The sequence below is a fragment of the Lissotriton vulgaris genome, chromosome 8, assembly GCF_964263255.1.
Source record: "Lissotriton vulgaris chromosome 8, aLisVul1.2, whole genome shotgun sequence".
Classification (NCBI taxonomy): Eukaryota; Metazoa; Chordata; class Amphibia; order Caudata; family Salamandridae; genus Lissotriton; species Lissotriton vulgaris.
In genome coordinates, this window is record NC_141696.1 from 643,405,268 (window position 1) to 643,426,847 (window position 21,580).

The 21,580-nt window shown below is 46.2% G+C and overlaps 1 protein-coding gene across 2 annotated transcripts in view; it reads right to left on the reverse strand.

Annotated features, from left to right (window-relative positions):
* The window catches only part of TASL (TLR adaptor interacting with endolysosomal SLC15A4), an 863,480-nt gene extending 851,912 nt beyond the window's left edge, over positions 1 to 11,568 (reverse strand). The window contains exon 1 of one of the 2 annotated variants that reach the window (XM_086934517.1): positions 11,391 to 11,568. The gene's annotated coding sequence lies outside the window, so the exon portion shown is untranslated. The remainder of the gene's footprint in view (positions 1 to 11,390) is intronic. The other variant, XM_086934519.1, reaches the window with a different exon arrangement.
* Positions 11,569 to 21,580: the final 10,012 nt, after the last annotated feature.

Here is a 21,580-nt window from a genome sequence, read left to right on the forward strand (position 1 = left end):
GTTGTCATCTCACTCACCACCATAACCTGGTCCTTCGCCCTGGGATTAATTATAATGTGTAAGCATATTGATGACCTCACCCCAAAATCGGTGGTCCTGATTGAGCTACATATACCTTACCCCTTCACTACTCTTCCTTTAAAAACAATGTCTGCTAACATATATCCAATTATATCTATTCTCTCACCTTGGTAACCACTCGGATTTATATCTTTAGGTTCCAAAACTACATCTGGCTAATTCCGCTTAAACAAGTACTCTGGAATAATTGTCCAAAATGATCCTGATTCGACCATCAACTCAGTATCCTTCCCATCGATAACAAACATAGCACTTGGTCTCTTCCTCCTCCCTGGCTCCATTTCCGACTCCTCATCACTTATGCACAATATTTTCCTCTTACACTCAACACTACACTCAGAGACTTCACTCACACCCTCTCCTTGAACTACAGCTATTTTTGTTCTAACACTCCTCTTACACATTTTATAGAAGTGACCTTTCTTTCCACATTTTTTGCACTCCTTGTCTATAGCAAAACATTTCTTATAGTCCTCAGTGTGATAAGTGCTTCCACACCTAGTGCACATTCTTCCCATGCTTCTATACTGATCTGAGTTATTGAAGACACCATACTTCTTACTACTTCTCTCTCCCTTTTCACTGCTCTTTTTACTGTCCACTACGACTACCTCCTCCTCATTTTCCACACAAGATACATTCTCTTTCATCTTCTCCTTCCTCTCCATCTCCCTCATGCATGCATCCGACACTTCCACCGCCTTTGCTATCTCAATCGCACTCTGTAGAGAAGGGTTCTTTGCCGCCCACAGTTTCTCCTGCATCTTCTTATTTCTGCATTGCACTATGAGCTGGTCCCTAATCATCTCATCTCTAATTGTCCCAAAGTTACATTTTAACGACAGTTCCCTCAAACGTGTCACAAATTGGTCAACCGTTTCATCTTGTCTCTGTGGCTGCGTATAAAATGTATGTCTTGCCACAACAATATTCACTTCCTTTGAATACTGTTTTTTTAATCTCGCCTTTGCTTCAAGGTATACATTCGTGATATTTCTCCCTTCAGCATTCGTTCCTGTAGGTAGAAACTTAAATACGTGCTGCCCCTCTTTCCCTAACGTGCTCAACAGTAATGCCTTCTTCCTTGCAGCACTGAAGTCTTTTCCGTTCTTTTTTCTTAATAATCTTATAATGCAACGAGTTCAATTTCCAAGTGGTGGTACAATAACTCCTTTTGAGCGAGTTAGTTCTTTTACTTCCAGATGTCTTTTTTGCTTACTGCCCGTTATAATATCCTGGATACAGACTTTCCACAGCTCAATTTTGGCAGTTTTTTAAAATAAAAGACATTTAAAAAAATAACTAATATCTGCACGCACCGTCAGTCTTACCGATCTTACGCCGCTGTTTTCTTAACCTTTTCGCTTTAATCATCACAAAGTATTCTTCGTTGCTCTCTTAATTTCTGTACTCCCGACTCGATCCAGCGTCGCCTAGCAACCCTCTTGTGATTTCAAAATGGCCGCCATGTTGTGCGTGATACGTTTCTGCCACGTTGTGCGTGATACGTCAATCCGTAACAGTTCGCAACGTCCTCTTCATCACAGCGCTACTTCTGACCCTGCACTGTGACGCTCTCACCTTCTTTAAAGGCGCTGCTGGGTTCCACACCGCGTCTCTGTTGTGACGCTCAAGAAGGATTAGCTACTTACCTGTAATCCTAGTTCTCTTCCAGGGGTATACTCATTAAAGTCATAAGCACTGAATTATCTCCGCCCATGAGCGGGGACCCGGAACACATAAACAATATACATATATATGTGTAAATATAACCAAAAGTACAAAGTACTAAGTAATTATACACATATACATGTATAATAACCATAATATGCAGCCTAACCTTAACACATTGGCTAATCAAACCAAACCTTACACGTTCTGAAGCATGAAAATATGCTGTATATAAATGCAATAAACAGGCATGAGCCTAAAATGCATTTCATAGCCATGAAAAACCTTTTATTTTCATCAAAGAACTTGTTGTAAACAGTTATTAGCCTAAAAGGGCTGCATATGAAAAAATGTCTGTGTACAGAAAATCAGACTGGCACCCTGCCTTTAAGGCCCCAGAGAATCTGCACACTTTGCCTTTAAGGCCTCCAGGAGAACTCTGTTCCCATCATGCCCCACAGGTGACAGTTAGGTCAGTTCTTTTGTACGGTACAGTAAACTTTAGCAGGAATCTGCACTTAAACATATTGAAACTTTAAACCTTAATGCTACTGCTCGCCCGGGGAGGCGGGAGGGTGCTTATGACTTTAATGAGTATACCCCTGGAAGAGAACTAGGATTACAGGTAAGTAACTAATCCTTCTCTTCCAGGGGATACTCATTAATAGTCATAAGCACTGAATAGAGTAGCAAGCTCATACCCACAGAAGCCGGCGAACAGATAAAAGCATAGTCATACTTTAAAATCACAGTGTTTAACTAGTATTAGCAAACAAATTTCTGAGTGATGCTTGTCCCACTTGTGCATCAGTCTGAGCATCAGAATCCAAACAGTAATGGCGTGTAAACGTATGCACTGAACGCCAAGTAGCTGCTTTACATATCTCTGACATAGCCACATTCCTAAGGAGAGCTGTGGTAGAAGCTTTTCCCCTCGTAGAATGAGCCCTAGGTCTACCTGATAAAGACTTGTGGGCTAGCTGATACGCCAGTAAGATACAAGACACTATCCACCTAGAAATGGATCTCTTGGATGCTGCCAAATCAGTATTTGTTTTATCTAAGTAAAATTTCAAAACCCTTTTTAGATCTAATGAATGTAAAGTCCGTTCTGCCGGACTTGAAGGGTTAGGAAAGAAAGTAGGCAATGTTATGGATTGGTAAATATGAAAATCCGACACCACCTTAGGTAGGAAAGCAGGATGAGTCCTGAGCACCACTCTGTTTCTATGAAAAACTGTGTACGGTTCATTGCAACACAAATCCTGGATTTCGCTCACCCTACGAGCAGAAGTGATGGCCACCAGGAACGCTACTTTCCAAGACAGGTGTTGCAAAGACGCTTTATGTATCGGCTCAAATGGGGGGGCCCATTAATTTAGTCAATACCACATTAAGCTCCCAAGGTGGAAACGGAGACCTGACTGGAGGATAAACCTTTCTTAACCCCTCCAGAAAATCCTTCACCACAGGCATTCGAAAGAAAGATATCTGTGTTGGCGATTTTCTATAAGCAGTTATTGCAGCAAGATGGACTTTGATGGAATTAAACTGCAAACCAGATTCAGCAAGGTAAAGAAGATAAGGCAAGATCACCTTTTCTGGACCATGAATAGGGTCCAGACCCTTACTCTGACACCAAAGGTAAAAGCGTTTCCACTTAAATCCGTAGGATTGTCTCGTAGAAGGCCGCTTTGCTTCCTTAAGGATGTTCATACACTCCGGATTCAGCTGTAAGTGCCCTTACTGGATGACTTCAGGAGCCATGCTGCCAAGCGCAGGGAGGGCAGATTGGGATGAAACACTTGCCCCTTCTGCTTGGACAGAAGATCCGGGCGACACGGCAATCTCCTGTGCGGTGTTATTGACAACTAGAGGAGATCTGGGAACCACCACTGGAGTGGCCACTCTGGGCAAATCAGTATCATTCTGGAGTGAGTCTTGTACAGCCGATTGATCACTGCTGGTATCAACGGTGTCGGTGGAAAGGCGTACAGCAAATTTTGACACCAATCTATCAAAAGGGCATTCCCTTGAGACCCTTTCTGGTAGAACCTGGACGCGAAGACGGGGCATTTTGCGTTTGCCGCGTCTGCGAACAGATCTATGTCTGGTGTTCCCCAATCCTGGAAAATGCTGTGCGCGACGTCTTCGTTGAGAACCCAGTCGTGCACTTCGACGAAGTCTCTGCTGAGGTCGTCCGCCTGTGTGTTGAGACTCCCCGGTAGGTGAATTGCTGTTATGGACAGGTCTTGTGCAAGTAACCAATGCCAGATGGTCTGGGCTTCTATGGAAAGAGTCCTGGATCTGGTACCCCCCTGCTTGTTTAAGTAATACATTGTAGTTGTATTGTCTGTTTGCACCAGGAGGGACCGAGTCTGTAGAGATGGAGCCATGGACTTGAGAGCAAGATGGACCGCTCTGAGTTCGAGAAGATTAATGTGATATCCTTTCTCGAAGTCTGAACATTGCCTTTGTACCTGCAGAGGGCCCATATGCGCCCCCCAGCCTTGGAGAGAAGCATCTGTTATCAGAGTCTGCGTTGGTGGGTCCTGATGAAAAGGGACTCCCTTCATCACGTGCACCTTCTTCATCCACCACCGGATGGAATCTTTTGCAGACTGTTGGAGATAAATCCGGTCCTCCCAGCATCCCGTCCTCTGTTTCCACTGATCTTCCAGACACTGTTGTAGAGGACGCATCTGCAAACGTGCATTTGGCACGATGAAAATGCACGACGCCATTGACCCCAGGAGAGAGGACACTTGCCGAACTGTCGGACGTCCAGTTTGAAGGAGAAGTAGACACTTCGCTCTGATGGATGACCACCTCTCCTCCGAAGGACACACGTTTTCTACTTCTGTATCCAACTGAGCACCCAGGTAGTGGATCTTCTGGGTGGGGTTCATTATTGACTTCTTGTAGTTGACTTGCAGACCCAACTTGTACATGAGCTGAAGACAAATCGACAGATGTTCCTCTAGAAGCGATGGGGATGAACTCTTCAGAAGCCAGTCGTCTAAGTACGGATATATGAAAATCCGACTCTTTCGAAGACAAGCTGCCACTACAGCCATACATTTTGAAAATGTCCTGGGAGCTGATCTCAGGCCAAAAGGGAGCACTGCGTACTGATAATGACGAGCCGCCACTTGAAACCTGAGAAATTTGCGATGTTTTCTGGATACCGGAATATGAAAATAAGCGTCCTTTAGATCGATGGAGCACATCCAATCCCCTTGGTGTAATTGAGGGAAGATCTGGTGAAGAGCCAGCATTCGAAATCTCTCCTTCCGAATGAATTTGTTCAGTCGCCTCAAATCCAGAATGGGTCTGAACTCTGTGACTGGACCTTTTTTCTGTACAAGAAAGAATCGAGAGTACAGGCCTTGACCTCTCTGCTGGAAAGGAACTGGTTCTATGGCCTTCTTCTTCAGGAGGACGTTCGCCTCCTGTTGCAAACGCTTTATATTCCACTGTACCATCTTTAGAGGGCGCATGACAGGGGGTGGCTTCTTGAATCTCAAAAGGTACCCGTTCTGAATGACATCCAGCACCCATCTGTCCTTCGTGATCTGTTTCCACTCGTCCAGATAATGCACAATACTTCCTCCAACCGGAGTGGGACACGGTTGTAGAGGAAGCATCCGTTCATTGTTTCTGAGGCTGCTTGGCAGAAGATGACTGCTGCCTATTTCCATTGCCTCTGCCTCGTCCAGGCCGCCGCTGCTGGAATTGCGATCTTTGTTGATTCTGGCCTTGATTTTGCGAAGACCAATTTGTTTGTTGGCTCCTTTGCTGAAAAGATCTCCTGTCATAGGGATGAAAAGTACCCCGACGTTTAAATTCTTTTTTCTTCTCAAGGCCTACGGCCTTAAGAGTGTCCAACTCCACCTTCATTTTAGACATCTCGTCGTCTGCATGAGATCCAAACAGAGTTGAACCATTAAAAGGTAAATTGACCATTTTCCTCTGAGCCTCCGGCTTTAGCCCCGTAAGGCGAATGCCAGGCTGTACGTCTTGCACACACACCGTGTGCATAACCATGAGCAGACAAGTCCGCCGCATCAGCAGCCGCGCTAATGCTCTGGTTAGCCATCAGTCCTCCTTCCTCCACTATTTCCAGGAAGTCTTTCTGATCCTCCTTAGGGAGTTTATCTGCAAAACGAGCCACTGAGTCCCAGAGCAGACGGTCATAGCGGCCCAATAGTGCAGCCGCACTGGCCACTCGCATGACCGATCCTGTGGTATTGCACATCCTTCGCCCCAAGGAATCCATACTCTTACTATCCTTTTCAGGTGGAGCAGAAGAGGTAGATGCTGCAGAATGCGCCTTCCTGACTGCCGCTACAATCAGGGAGTCTGGTGGTGGGTCAGACCGCAAAAACATTGGGTCTTCCTCTGGAGCCTTGTACTTCTTCGCAATCCTAGAAGGACCTGAACCCACCGTGGCCAGAGTTAGGAATGTCCTCATTGCTGGTTCAATCAACCCGGGCACTAACGGCAGAAGAGGCCTGCCAGTCGTCTTGTGATGCAAGGTTTCGAAGATGACTGACGTTGCTACCTGGGGAACTGCCATTTTGATGCTGAATTTACTCGTTCCACGGCATAATACATCATTAAATGTGCTTAAATCGTCTACTGGAGACACTCTGGAAGGAGGAGTAGAAGATATAGTCGGAGAATAGTCTCCATATGAAGATCTTGAAGAAGATGAAGACGATGTAGAAGATGGAGTAGGAGTTCTACGTCTTCTTTGAGGAGTTGCCGATCGCTGCCTCCTACGCTCCCTTGAACAAGATTTCTCTCTCACTAAGGATCTTGAGCGTGATCTTCTATGCAGTTCCGTCCTAGGGACCCGAGCTCTCTCCCCCATTATCGGACGCATCTTCCAATGCCTCAAACTTTCCAACCACCTCTGTGACAAGTTAATAGGCCACTCTGTATGCTCAGGTGAAGCTTCAGGTGACACCTGCACAATATTCAGCTCTGCGGAAGACTTGGAAGCTCTAGAAGCTACACTGTGTTCAGAAACCAATGAACCAGACGGAGTCCGCTGTCTGGGCACCAACTGTCTGTCATCTGACACCTGCCCTGAGGTTGAGCCCGAATGAGCCACCACAGAAGAGTCCTGGTGCATTATCTCTTGCCCCACTGCAGATCTGTTGTCTTGCTGATCATGTGGGGAAGTCTCCACTCTAGGTTCGGGACTTATTTCTGACCTCGACAAAGACCTAATTGAGGTCCGGGAGGCTGGTCTTGATAGTCTCAACTCCGCCCTATGTTCAGGTGGGGGAGACCTAGACACTCCATGCTTCGAGCCCGAAACATGCTTCGACGTCGACCTACGTCGCAATGGGGACCTTGACCTTCTCTTTTTAGGTCTCGATGTCGAATCCTTCGACGTCATTCTTTCTCTCGACGTCGACCTTTTCCTCGACGACGACGTATGTCTCCCTCTCGACCTCGGTCTATCCTTCGACGTTGACCGATGACTCTTTCTCGACGTCGACTCTTTATCCTTCGACGTCGACCCTTTATCCTTCGACGTCAACCCTTTATCCTTCGACGTCGACACACGATCCTTCGACGTTGGACATCTCTTGTCCCTCGACGTCGACCTCACACGATCCTTCGACGTCGAGCGTTGCACTCCCGACGTCGTCCTCACTGCAATCGACACCAATTGCCTCGACTTCGACAAGGATTTCGACGGCGACTGCCTCACCGGCGATATCCTCGACATCGATGGAGCTCTCTTCGACGTCGACGGCGATCTGGTTCTCGACGTCGAGCGCACCTTTTTTGACGGTGACGCTCCCTGGAGTCGATGTTTCTTAGTTCTATCTTCTGGAGACGCTGATCTTCGACGTTTGGGCTGAGAAGATGGCTTGGCAGATGATAATAGGCCTTTAGAACTCTTCTCACCACGGTTTTCTCTCTCCAGAAGGCCCAGCAACCTCATTTTCTCTCTTTCTTTTAAAGTTCTATTTGAAAGGTTGAGGCAGTGATAACATTCTTCCACCTTATGAGAAGCTGGAAGACACACCACACAAACAGAGTGTGGGTCAGTTTTCGACATCTTCTTCCCAAAGGAAGGACATTTGTAAAATAAAGGTGGCATTCTGACTAAAAAACACCAACAGCTTAGTCAGAAAAGGGTAACAAACCACCACCAAAGCTATATTTTGTCAAGAAAAGGCAAGAAAAACCAAGTTCTGACAGAAAATACTTCAAATGAGCAGAGCTCAAGTTCCAGGTTCCTCACAGAACAAGCCGGAAAAAAGAACTGACCTAACTGTCACCTGAGGGTCATGATGGGAACAGAGTTCTCCTGGAGGCCTTAAAGGCAAAGTGTGCAGATTCTCTGGGGCCTTAAAGGGAGGGTGCCAGTCTGATTTTCTGTACACAGACATTTTTTCATATGCAGCCCTTTAGGCTAATAACTGTTTACAACAGGTTCTTTGATGAAAATAAAAGGTTTTTCATGGCTATGAAATGCATTTTAGGCTCATGCCTGTTTATTGCATTTATATACAGCATATTTTCATGCTTCAGAACGTTTAAGGTTTGGTTTGATTAGCCTATGTGTTAAGGTTAGGCTGCATATTATGGTTATTATACATGTATATGTGTATAATTACTTAGTACTTTGTACTTTTGGTTATATTTACACATATATATGTATATTGTTTATGTGTTCCGGGTCCCCGCTCATGGGCGGAGATAATTCAGTGCTTATGACTATTAATGAGTATCCCCTGGAAGAGAACACGTCAATGCTCCAACCGACATTCACGGTAGCATCTTCCTAATCTTTAAAAGTAAACATCCAACTCCAACGTTTTGCTCGTATTACATTTAAAGCTTTTAAATTGATGAATCTTTCTTTTCACACGTACCTTATGCTTTTGGCACGTATTCCTTTTTTCCAATTCTGTCAATTTCTACTGTTCCGTTTTCAATTTGGCACGTATTTCCTTTTTTCTCAATTTCGTCAATTTCTATTGTTCCGTTTTCAATGATATCTTCTTTTCCATTAATATCCTTCACTCGTTTTCCTTACTTTGCTTTCAGTTACTTCTTTTCTTTTGTTTATCTTGCTCCAAGCATTTTTCCCTATTCTTCCTTCTTCTTTTTTAAATCTTCATGCGCTGTTCCATCAGCTGGTTTTCTTTTAAAACACTCTGTGCTCAATTTCTCTGTCAGCCATTGTCGCCATGTGTTGTAAGGGAAGATAAATCGTCACATGAGGCTTGTTGCTTGATTAAAAGAATATTTAATAAGCGCTACAGAGATAAGCTGATGTTCCCATAAAAGCTAACAGGGAAACTCATCTGACAAACAGCATACATGGAATCCTAGTAATACAAGAATCTAAGTGGAATATTCACATTAAAGGGAAAGACACTACACAGGTGATAAGTGAATACAACAGCTACCTGCCTGAGCGCCACTTACCTGCTACCCCAAAACCCTGTGCAGAATCCTAATTCCTTATATCATATACCTGTGCAAAGGTTAAACGTAACTTCACGAGCTGAAACCACTGCCAAATGTGAATTGTACAACCATATGTAACCTTGTATGTACCAATTAATTAAGCATGGCTGAATGTAATGTTACAGTTGAAACCAGTGCAAATTGTGAATAATTATATGTCTCCCTCTCGGTCGCTGACTTAATTTGTAATCCAATGTCATTAATTTCCATATCACGAGTCCTGAACTCATCACACTTCGATACTGATGCTCCTCTCTAAGATGGCCGCCATTTCTCTCTAGTCCTTGACCTATTCAAAATGGCCGCCGTACCCGGACTATACCATGTCGCATAGTCCCTTCTCGCTCTTCACTTCCATCACGTGTCCCCTTCATGCACCAATCACTGGCCCATATAACGTCTCCCGTCCTGCCCAATTGCAGAGAACTCTCCCTGCAGACACCGCGATTGCGCCTCTGCTCTTCTCTTCTGCCCGGTAAGTTTGTAATCCTGGCGTACCGCTTTTCAACCCCTTAACATCCTAGCTCTAACCCACGCACTCCCTTCCTCACTTCTAGGCTATCATGCCGTTGGCCCTTCACCCTGGAATTAATTGAGCCGACCCATCCAAGCATCGGTTCAGTCGCCCGCATTGACGGTTTTTGCCTCTCACGTTTAATAATAGGTAAGCGTCCTTCCAGAGTCTTGCCTAACTGGCTATCCCTCCTGGCTCCTGTCTAATTCCGTCCCCTCCCCACAGGGAAGCACCACATATCGCTAACGCTTCCAAGTTGCAGGACGTACACCTACAATGTTAATTGGCTCATCTTATCGGTAAGCCGCCCAGTGATTGCCGCTTCCTTCATTCGCGTGCTCACATCACGGCTCAAGCCCTCGCTTGCATGACCTCCATCCTCCGACGGCTTCCCACTGCACTCACCTCCGCCTTTATCCTTTTATCTTTTCACGCCGTCACCCTTTAGTATTCTTTTAAATGACAAATGTTGCGCTGAATACCTGAATTCAACTGGTTTAAATTCAGTAATGTACTGTACAGTAGGACTTGGTAACTGACAACCACAGTATGCATTGTTGCTCCTATCTGACCACCACAGTATGAATTGCTGCTCCAAGCTCACAATTTTAGATCACCCTCACGAGCGTTTGCAATAATTCTAACGCCACTCTCAGACAGTATGTCCTGGCCATTAATGCACTGACTGTGCATGAAGTGAATCTTAGCACCAATTTTTTGTTGTAGAAATGTGTTTTCCTATTGTTTTTCACTACTCCTAATCCAATAGCCCACTGCCCTTCTCCCCTCTCTCCCCGCTAGGCATCTGAGGCTACAATTGTTAGGCATAGTACCTATGTCCTGATGATGATCCGTGTATCAAGATAACAGGGGGAAACGCTGGGCTGTACCACATTTTTGTGAACATGGCGCAGTCCTGCGTTCTGAATATCAGAGTCATATCTTGCTTTTTCTTATTGCCTTTTTTTTTACCTTAATGCCTTAAATTTTTCACTCGTTTTGATATTGGCTTTCCCCTTATTTTTACCCCTGACGTTGTTTCTATTCTCTTTTATTCTCTTCTCCTCGTGTTTATTTCGTTATGATTCCATAAGCTCCACCAACTATTTTCCTTGCTTACATTATGTATATTAACATATTTGTCCTTTAAATCACATTTCATTCTTTTTATTTGTCACGCTTTCTGTCTGTCTCTACTGGTGCAGCAATGACTAGCTGCAATGTTAGACAAGTTTCAAGTAATTTATAGCCAGAGCGGAGTTTGGCATCCTGTGAATCGTGTATCCCTTAACTCAGCCCCAGCAGTGATCAGCTGCTTCTGTCTGAACTTGCTCCATCTGAGTTTCGTTTCCGAGCTGCCGAAGAGATACACGCTAAGATGGGGATACCAGATATCACACAACACCTGCAAAGTGACGCTCCATAAAAGTCCTGCCGAGGTATTGCCCTAAATATCACAGAAATTTCAGTAATGATCCAGTAGCAGGAAGTAGCCGCCACCTTCATGTTTGCCACAGCACTGCCATGGACTAGCAATTCACAATGAAATCCATAGTAAGAGAGAGAGGAATGAAATCACTCATCTACAAAGCAAACATGAAACATATAGTAAATCACATACCTTCAAGGTTCAGGTTGTGTCACCTTCAAATAAGCAATCTACAAATAAATGAAAGGCGATTTTTCTTTCAGTCCACACGATGATGATTTCAAGATCCTACGCAGCTCTTTTCTAAAATCGATTTATGCAGCTTTGACGTTGTTGACGAGTTTAGTTACAATTTATATATCGTTATGCCAAGGGGAAGTGATAATAATGTGTGGGTTTGGCTTACATCCGTTAGCAGCCGGCCACACAAAATAACTTCTTCCTCTTTTTTCGAAGACGACTTTGCTTGTAAAGTGAAATCCGTGCCATTTCAAGCACAGGAAGTGAGCTGTATATTATTGTTTTTTTATCAATTTAGATTTTCAGCAAAAGATAGCGGGAAAATAATGGTGGACGTTCGTTCTGCTGTCATATTGTACTCATTGGGGTGTTTGCAATCAACTACCTGTCAATAAATGGAGAATCAGGGCATATTTACAAATTACCCTGCAGCACTTTTACGTTGCTGGAGGAATCACTTTTGTGAAGCTCCAGAGGGGCAGTGTGCCGGCCCATATCTATAAGGCCATGCACAGCCACCCTGCGTGGCTTTTCATGGCCTTGTAAATATGGAGTAAAGCAATCACTTACACTGCGTGAAAGGGTTGTTCCGTTGGTGTTGATGTTGTGGGTGTTCCTACACAACACCCATGGGTTTTGACACTGTCCCACATTTACCACTTAGCTCAACTCTGGGGCAGCACTGAAACGAATGCCTTGCCAAAGCAGGTGTAAAGAGGAGAAGGGCCTTATTTACAAGAAAGTAATGCAGCATGGTACCACAACCCATTTGGCTGTGCCATGCTGTGTTATTTTCAGAGCATGGGGAAGAGTCATATATACAATGAAACGGATCCCTGTTCTCTCCCTGCACTGGCACACATTTGGCTGCCACGCGCCAATGTAGGCACCTTTGCACCACGGTGCATCGGTGCATGCATTGCCGGGATGGTTGTTTTTATGCAGGAAGGGACACATTCTTGCACAAAAATAATCATGAGATGTGTTTCCTCTTTTAATGTGTGCAGCAAAATGCAGCACACATAGAAAGAGGACAAAATGAGGAGAAATAAAAGTGTTTCTCCTTGTTGCGCCTCTTTATGTCTCCTTAGGGGAGGCGTGGGATTTTGCCACATTCCCAGTATTACCTTTTGTAAACCTGGGAAGGTGGCAGAATCCATGGGTGTTTCGTGGGAACACCCACAGCAACACTTATGACACGTCCCTTTCACGCAAAGTGCTGTGTGAAAAGGAGCCATATTTACAAGGCTACGAAAAGCCACGCAGGGTGGCTTTACATGGCCTTGTAAATGTGGAGAACCACACTGCTGCGCACCGTGTCTGAAGTTTATAAAAAAGTGTGATGATGCCGCCAGCGTTGGCTGCTTCATTGTACTTTTTTTGTGCTGGCAGGTCATGAGGATGGTGGGCAACACAGTAGGAGTGCATGGGTGGGCAATACAGTGGGAGGTCATGGGTGGGCAACACAGTTGAAGGGCATAGGTGGGCAACACAGTGGGAGGGCATGGGTGGGCAACACAGTAGAAGTGCATGGGTGGGCAATACAGTAGGAGGTCATGAGTGGGCAACAAAGTTGAAGGGCATGGTAGGCAACACAGTGGGAGGGCATGGGTGGGCAACACAGTCGGAGGGCATGGGTGGACAACACAGTGTGAGGGCATGGGTGGGCAACACAGTGTGAGGGCATAGGTGGGCAACAAAGGGAGGGTGTGGGGAGATAGACTTATCAATGGGTTGTGCTGACCTTGCGCCACACAAGGTGGTGCAAGGGTGCCATAGCTATAAATCAGATTTATCAAGCCATGCAAGTCCACCTTGCGTGGATTGATAAATCTAGAGTAACACAACACAATGTAAAGGGAGGCATTACATGGGTGGAGCCTGGGTGTTCCCAAGCATCTAACCATGGATTTTGATGCATTCCCAGATTTACTATTATTGGTAGACCTGGAAATGCGTCAAATGCTACTCCTCCACAGGTGAGGCATAACAAGGAGAAATACCTTTCTTTATTTCTCCTCTTTTTTTCCTCTTTCTATGTGCCAGAAAGAGGAACATGTTAACATGTCTCCCCTACTCATAACACACATGTGCCCTCTTTCTTGCCAACGCTCTTTATTAAGTATTAGTTTAACGCTTGGCAGACTGACTTGCTACAGTGACATGTCTACATAATATAGATATGTGAAATTAGCAAACAACTAATAAAAAAAGCTAATTAGACTTCTACAATAAGATATTATTTTAGAAATTGTTTACATAACTGTTATGTATATTTAATTGGGGATATACATAATAGAAACAGGCAATGAAGACTCATGTTCATTAAAACTTTCTTTTGTGGTGTATGGTGGCAACATTGACGGAGAACGTGGAGGGTGACTGACCACGAATGTGGTGTCAAAAATAAAAAGAAGAATAAAAACACTATGACACGGCCAGTGTTGCCTACGTCATAGCACTTTTTTTTAAAGCCATGTTGTGCAGCAGCCCGTGCTGCTGTGCAATATGCTAAAAAGAAGTTGTACTGGGCTAAGCAAGATGATGGAGGCATGTGGGAGCAGCAAGAATAGGATCAGGAAAAAGCAACACGAGGGAGATGCAGGAGAGGAGGGAGGGAGCACCAGATGGAGGCAGGGGTGGCAGGAGCAGGGGAGGGAGAAAGGGTGCCTCAATCACAGCACGAGTAGTGGATGCCAACTAAATAAGTTGAATCAACCTGTGTTTGGTCCATGCGCCGGTGAAAGGAACAGAAGTGACGCCTGGCTTGAGCTGGCAAATTAGGAAGCAGCAGAGAAGAGTGACAGTGAAGCCAATAAATGGTAAGTAATGGACAGGTTCCAAGTCCTTTATTGTAAACAATAATGTCTCGCAGGCGAGAATGCATGCAGTGAATGCACTGTCGCAGGCTCGACCTAAAAAGGACAAAATGCCACTAATAGGGGCAAACGTAAATTGGCAATAAGCAAACAATTTAAGTTGCTGACCTGGTTGCAGAACACTGAGTTCTGAAATACTTAAATGAAAACAGATCTCATTTAGAGTGTTCAATCATGTGACATGTGAGAAGTTGGCCTGATATATGATGTTCACTAGTTCTAGTGACCACCTTGTATCAGTCCAAACAACCCTTATGATGATTGGCTGTAAGTCAACCTTATAGACCAGATATCCTAGGGGTAGCATGGACAAAGCAGTCTTAGGCTAAACTCTGTAAAGGCATGTGAAGCAAGCTGTTTTACCATATACACTCTCCTTGAATACCAAATGAAAGGACAACACACAGATATATATTGAAAATATATATATATATTTATTTTCTACAAGTATCCCCTATACTCTCTATGAGCACAGAAGCAAATGCGTTAAAACAAAACACTGTTTAAATATGCAAAAGTTGCACAATATGGATAGGCCCTGGTGTCCGCTCAAACCATATAATAAAATAGTGGTATAAGAACCACGTATCTAAAAGGGAGAAGGCCTAGGGCCTTGAGAATCGCTGGGACTGCAAGGAGCTAACAAGAGTTAGTGACCAGGAGGCCCACGGAGTGTGTGTGCAGTGTTAGAAGTTACACGCGGGCACCCATAGACTTTCAATGGGTGCGTAAAAAGTCACAAAGGTACTGCAAAGGGAGTCTTCCGGATGGACCAGAACCTAACAACTTGACACCTAGACACTAGAGATGTTACTCTACACAGGAGCACCGGAGTGCCAGCGTTACCTCACCCACAGGAAGCGTGTGCACAGGTGTGAAAGTGCATTGGGTTTCGTCGTGCGGTTCAATGGAGCCTGAAGATGATGATGCTGCAGGCGGCCAGTCGAGAATGGGTCCGGTGGATCCAAGGGTGGATCTGAAGAGGTGAAGACCTGAAAGCAGAGGGGACAATGTTCAAAGTCACTAGCCAGAGACTACTGTGGAACCAGGAGGGAACCAGGCGATGTTGGGTGCCAACAGGTGAAGAAGTGAAGATTGTCTCTGCAGCCACGTGGACACGAAGAGGTCACCGATGTCCAGGAGTCGATCACGAGCTGTCCCACAAAGGCTCTAGCTGATGGCGGTGTCTGCTTCTTGATTGGAGGAAACAGGCCTTGGCTCATGCAAGCCACACAGGAAACGATGCAAGCTTCTTACTCTGACCAGCAAGGTCAGAGGGGCTGTTCCTTTTCACAGGAGAAAGAGCCAGTCTGAGGCAACCAGACCAGTGGTGTAGATTTCAGATTTCATCGCCAAGATGACCACTAGCCAACGGACCAGTGACGGGGATGACGCGTTGAGTGACAAAATGCACAAGGGCCCCACGCAGATCGTGGAGATGCTGGAGGGCTGCTTTTCGGTGCAGATGCTGCTCGGTGGTGGGGCTTCTCAAACCCCAAAGCACAGCATTGAGGATGCCTCGGGTGCTGCACAGTCAGCTTCTCGTGGATCTTCTAAGATGGCTGGTCCCACGTCTCTCGGTGCCTCCACGGGTCTCTTCTTTTCAAGGACTGTGGATCGGGCTCTGAGATGTCTGGGAATCCAGGTCTTGTTGGGCTCTGGGCTCGGGCTCCGGCGGCGGCAAAGCAGATGTTGAGTTGCTGGATGGTGCCTGTATTCACAGGGTTGTCACTCCTTGGCCACAAGGGAGATGCTCTTCAGTCTTCTGTGCAGCAGAATGTCGAAGTCCAATTTTCTTCTTAGTTGCAAGTCGAGTTCAGGATGATCTGAAGTCTTAGGACACAGCTCCTACTCTTAAACCAAATCTAGGGGCCGGATCACCTGCTAGGTCCCTCTTCTGGGTGGAACCAGGAAGGGGGGTGGTTACACCCCCTTTCCTTTGTCCAGTTTCGCGCCAGGACTGGGGCTGGAAAGCCCCAGCACCGGTTTGAACTGGCATATGCACAGGGACACCTTGTGTGCCCCAGGCATGTCTCATTCTATTCAGCCCTCCCTAACCCACTACACAAAATCCTGTCTGGGGTGGTGCAAGCACCTCCCCTGACAGGAAACCCTTTGTCCAGGCCTCCCAAGCTGGAAGGACTCCCAGCAGCAGAAGGTCAGACTTGTGTCTGTGGTGGCAGCATCCATTTTGTGATGCTGAGGCTTATGTTTAACTTTACCCGGGTTTCAGGTTAGGTACATGTCGTCTCCCTCTAGAAGGGTGGAATGCTATCCCCGTCCCCAGAATTGGCGAGGGGGTAGTATTCCAAGTCGTATGACATCTTACTCGACATGTTTTGATAAAGCCAAACCAAAGATAGCATTTAACCGCAAGGTTCATAATGCACTTAAGAGTATATGGTATGGCAATATCATGAAACAGCTAAAGGACGTTGTTCCGAAAGCTGCAGACAGGCCCAGCTCATGCCAGAGCACCATCTCACATGAAACCAAGCACTCTGCTTCCAGGATTGTCGAGGCCTGCCATAGGAGTGACTTATAGGTTACCATGTGTCCATATATGTTAGATATAGATATACTATATCTAAGTAAGAGGTGGTTACACCAACTTACCCCAGCTGAGTGATCAGCCAGTTGTGTCAAATAGCTAGGCCAGGCCAGGGGTAGCACATTACATGCTGCAGCCCCTGGTAGGCCTTGGTTGCACCTATGTCCTGGGTACCTAAGGTACACTGGTACAGGGACTCATAAGGTGAACCAGTTCCAATTGGTAATGCACCTAGAGTGCATTGGAGTCCATTTTAAGGAGAGAGCAGATAGCCCGGGGCCCTGAATAGCAGGATCCCAGGCCAACTAAGTCAAAAACCAGCAAAACACTAGGCAAAAGGTTGGGGGCAACCATAGTCAGATATCCCACTTCCTACATAACCCCCCCCCCCCCCCACCCCCAAACGAAAGGAGATAAGGCTATCCTTGACCAGTTAAGCCTATATTGCCTGAGTGGCCATATGAGGAGGTGCATGCACTGGCATGGTTACCCCCTATCTCATGGTCCACTAAGCAATCCCTCACTCTAAGGGTATCTGAGGGTCTCCACCATAGGGAATCTCTACCTGTGGTGTGTTTTGGCAAAGTAAAAGGCTGGCGCTGGGATGGAGTACTGAAGTGAGACTCCACTAATGTTGGGATCAACTTCGTCCAATCACTATCCACCATATAGGCCTTTCTTTCTAGGACTGGGTTGCAGTGTGCTCTCATGGTCAACCTCTGGCTACCTAAAGATGGAAGCTAGGTCCCTCTGTTTGGCTTACTGGAGGGACAGGTCAGGTTTGGGGCCCTTAGGTCCCAGGTTTGGCTGTGCCCAACAGTGTCCATCTGTGGACACTGTTTAAGGGGAATCCCTCAGTAGTGTGTTTTATTTTCACCTGGCTAGGACTGCTAGCTTTGGTGCCCTTAATCTGCTGATTGGGGAGTTCTTTTGGACAGGGGGCCCTTTGGGGTCCACTGGCCTCCTTGACCTCTACAGTCCTGGGCTGACTGAGGCAGGGTAGAGAGGGGCAGGTTACCTGATCCAGACTGGGTCCCACCTTGGAAGGGTCCACTGACATCAGGGGTTCTGCCAGGCTAAGCCTAACTACCTCTGGTGCAGTTTCTTCACAAGGGGTCAGATCAGTTCCCTGAGGAGGCCGATCCTTTCCTAATGTCTGGTGGGAGGGAGATTTCTCTTCCTTCTCAATGCTCTCTGTTTGAGTGGAGTGATCCATAGTTTCAGGCTTCACAACACTATTATCAGTCTAAGTTTGGGCTGTGGCCATCACAACCCCTCCCCAACCTTTTCACGAAGGGACTCAGTTTGGGTATGGGCTGTTACCATCACAGCCCTGCCAACCTGTTCAAGGAAGGAATCTGTCTGAGATTGGGCTGAGTCTGGCACAGCCCTCCTGACCTGTTCAGGGAGGACATCTTGGACTGGGGCTGTGGCCAGCACAGCCCCACTAACCTTTCCATGGAGATTTACCATTTTAAAATGGGTTTCTTGCTCTACCTCAGCCCAGGCTGAGATCTCTAAATCATTCCCCAGTAGACAATCTACAGGCAAGTTTGATGACACTGCCACTCTCTTGGGACCAGTGACACCTCCCCAGCTGAGATTTACCACTGTCATGGGATGATCTCTCTGCACTCCATCAATGTTGGTCACCTGGTATGTGGCTCCAGGTAAAAGTTGCCTTGAGGGGACTAGGCTCTCAGTCACCATAGTGATGCTAGCCCCTGTGTCTCTATAGGCCTCAACTTTCAGGCCATTGACGAGGGGCTCCAGTCTGTACTTGTCCAAAGTGTTGGGACAAGCAGTGAAGTTGGCAAACCCCATGCCATTTTCACAGACAAGAGTATCTGTGGTAGGGGACCTGGTTAGGCCAGATTCCACTTGGGTTCCCCAAGTATACCCAACCAATTTCTTGGTGGCACTCCCACCACCTGGGGGATTACTACTAGTAGTAACAGGAGGTGTTGGAGTATTACTGGGAGGAACATTTTCCTTATTGTTGGCCTTGGGGCAACTGCTGTCAGTTTTCCAATGGCCTACCTGTTTGCAGGCATGGCAATAAGGTTTCTTTTGGGTATTGGAAGGATTCTGGGACCCACCCCCCTCATTGGAGTTTTGGGGCCCTGGGGAAGTCTTCTCTTTGGATTTATCCCCACCTTTCTCTTGAGGCTTGGTAGTCTCTTTCTTTTGGTCACCACCCTGGTTCTTAGGCCTGATCCTGGTTCTGACCCATTTGTCTGCCCTCCTACCCAATTCTTGTGGAGTCCACCAGGTGCTGATGTAGAAGCTGGTTTTGACAATTATTTAAGATTTGCTCTCTCATCATCAAATTATACAATCCTGAATAGTCTGTAACCTTACTTCCCAGCAACCAGCCCTCCAGAGCCTTAGTGGCACACTCAACAAATTCAGACCAGTCCTGAGTCTGTGTCTTCTGGGCCTCTCTGAACATCGACCTGTACTGTTCAGTGGTTAAGCCTAGCCCATCAATCAGAACACTCTTCAGGACCAGATAATTTCTAGCATCCTCATCACTAACTGTGAGGAGCTTGTCTCTGCCTCTACCTTCAAAGGAGAGCCACAAGATTGCTGCCCACTGCTCTTGGGGAACCTGCTGTACATTGCAGGCTCTCTCCAGAGTAGTTATCCACTTGTGGATGTCATCCCCAGCTTTGTAGGGGGGCACAATCTTACTCAGGTTTCTGTTATCAAAAGATGCTTCCACAGTGGATCCTAATCCACTCTCTCTAGGCTGTCTTGCTCTAGCAAGTTTCTCTTGGGCCAGGGCAACTTCTAATTCTTGCTTCTGGATCCTAAGCTCAGCCTCTCTCATTTTTGCCCCATGTTCCCTCTTCTGAGGAGTTGTCATCCTCCTTCTGGAGTGACCATGAGAACCTCTAGAAGCATGGGAGGTGTCAGAGCCACTTGAGTGATTCCTTCTCCTCCTAGACTCCTGGTTAAGTCCACCTGGGGGTCTGAGTGGGTTGTACCCATTCTCAGTCCCAAATAGGCTTAAGTTAGCCTGGCTAGGTCTTCTGGCTGGCACCTGACTATTTCTACCATCATCAGACTCACTGTCCTCATCTTCTGCCTCATCCTTATCCTCATCTACCTCCTCATTCTCAGGCAGATTCTCATTCTGAACTTCATTAGAAGTCTGGACATCAGGGACAGGGACATCAGTGTTATCATCTTCAGTGGGAGAGCCCCCTTCTCCATTCCCTGTGGGGTCTGGTTTAGAGGTTTTTAGAGCTTCAGACTGGTCTAAAAGCTCTCTAAGGTGTGCTGTGCTAGGGTTCTGACCTGGCTTGATACCTCTTAAGGTACACAGCTGCCTCAACTCTTTAAAGTTTAACATAGCAAATTTGGAGGGTGCCTTTGGAGGGTCACTCTCAACAGGGACGGGTCCAGTGGACCCCTCTGCTCCAGCCATTGCTCTAGTGTGGGTGGATGTGTTGCAATCTACCTACACTGGTGTTTACCTACTAAACCTTCTCTAGTCAGTTGTAGTCAGGGTGTGCTAATCCCTTTGCTCTACAACAACTAAGTTCAGTAGAACTTAAGTATACTAGTCTTATTTTATATGTACCTAAAGGTACCTGTGTGATCTTTCAAATGATATTTTCAAAGATTGCAATGGTAAAACAACAGCAAGCTCAAATCCCACCCGCTGCTCACAAATGTGAGAAGTTGGCCTGATATATGATGTTCACTAGTTCTAGTGACCACCTTGTTTCAGTCCAAACAACCCTTATGATGATTGTTGTAAGTCAACCTTATAGACCAGCTATCCTAGGGGTAGCATGGACAAAGCAGTCTTAGGCTAAACTCTGTAAAGGGATGTGAAGCAAGCTGTTTTACCATATACACTCTCCATGAATACCAAATGAAAGGACACCACACAGATATATATTGAAAATATATATATATATATTTATTTACTACAAGTATCCCCTATACTCTTTATGAGCACAGAAGCAAATGCGTTAAAACAAAACACTGTTTAAATATACAAATGTTGCACAATATGGATAGGCCCTGGTGGCCTCTCAAACCATATACTAAAATAGTGGTATAAGAACCACGTATTTAAAAGGGAGAAGGCCTAGGGCCTTGAGAATTGCTGGGACTGCAAGGAGCTAACAAGAGTTGGTGACCAGGAGGCCCCACGGAGTGCGTGTGCAGTGTTAGAATGGGTGCGTAAAAGTCACAAAGTTACTGCAAAGGGAATCTTCCGGATGGACCAGAACCTAACAACTTGAAACCTAGACACTAGAGATGTTACTCTACACAGGAGCACCGGAGTGCCAGCGTTACCTCACCCACAGGAAGCGGGTACACAGGTGTGAAAGTGCGTCGGGTTTCGTCGTGCGGTTAAATGGAGCCTGAAGATGATGATGCTGCAGGCGGCCAGTCGAGAAGAGTTCTGGTGGATCCAAGGGTGGATCTTAAGAGGTGAAGACCTGAAAGCAGAGGGGACAATGTTCAAAGTCACTAGCCAGTGACTACCGTGGAACCAGGAGGGAACCAGGCGATGTTGGGTGCCAACAGGTGAAGAAGTGAAGATTGTCTCTGCAGCCACGTGGACACAAAGAGGTCAGCGACGTCCAGGAGTCGATCACGAGCTGTCCCACAAAGGATCTAGCTGATGGCGGTGTGGGCTTCTTGATTGGAGCAAACAGGCCTTGGCTAATGCAAGCCACGCAGGAAAC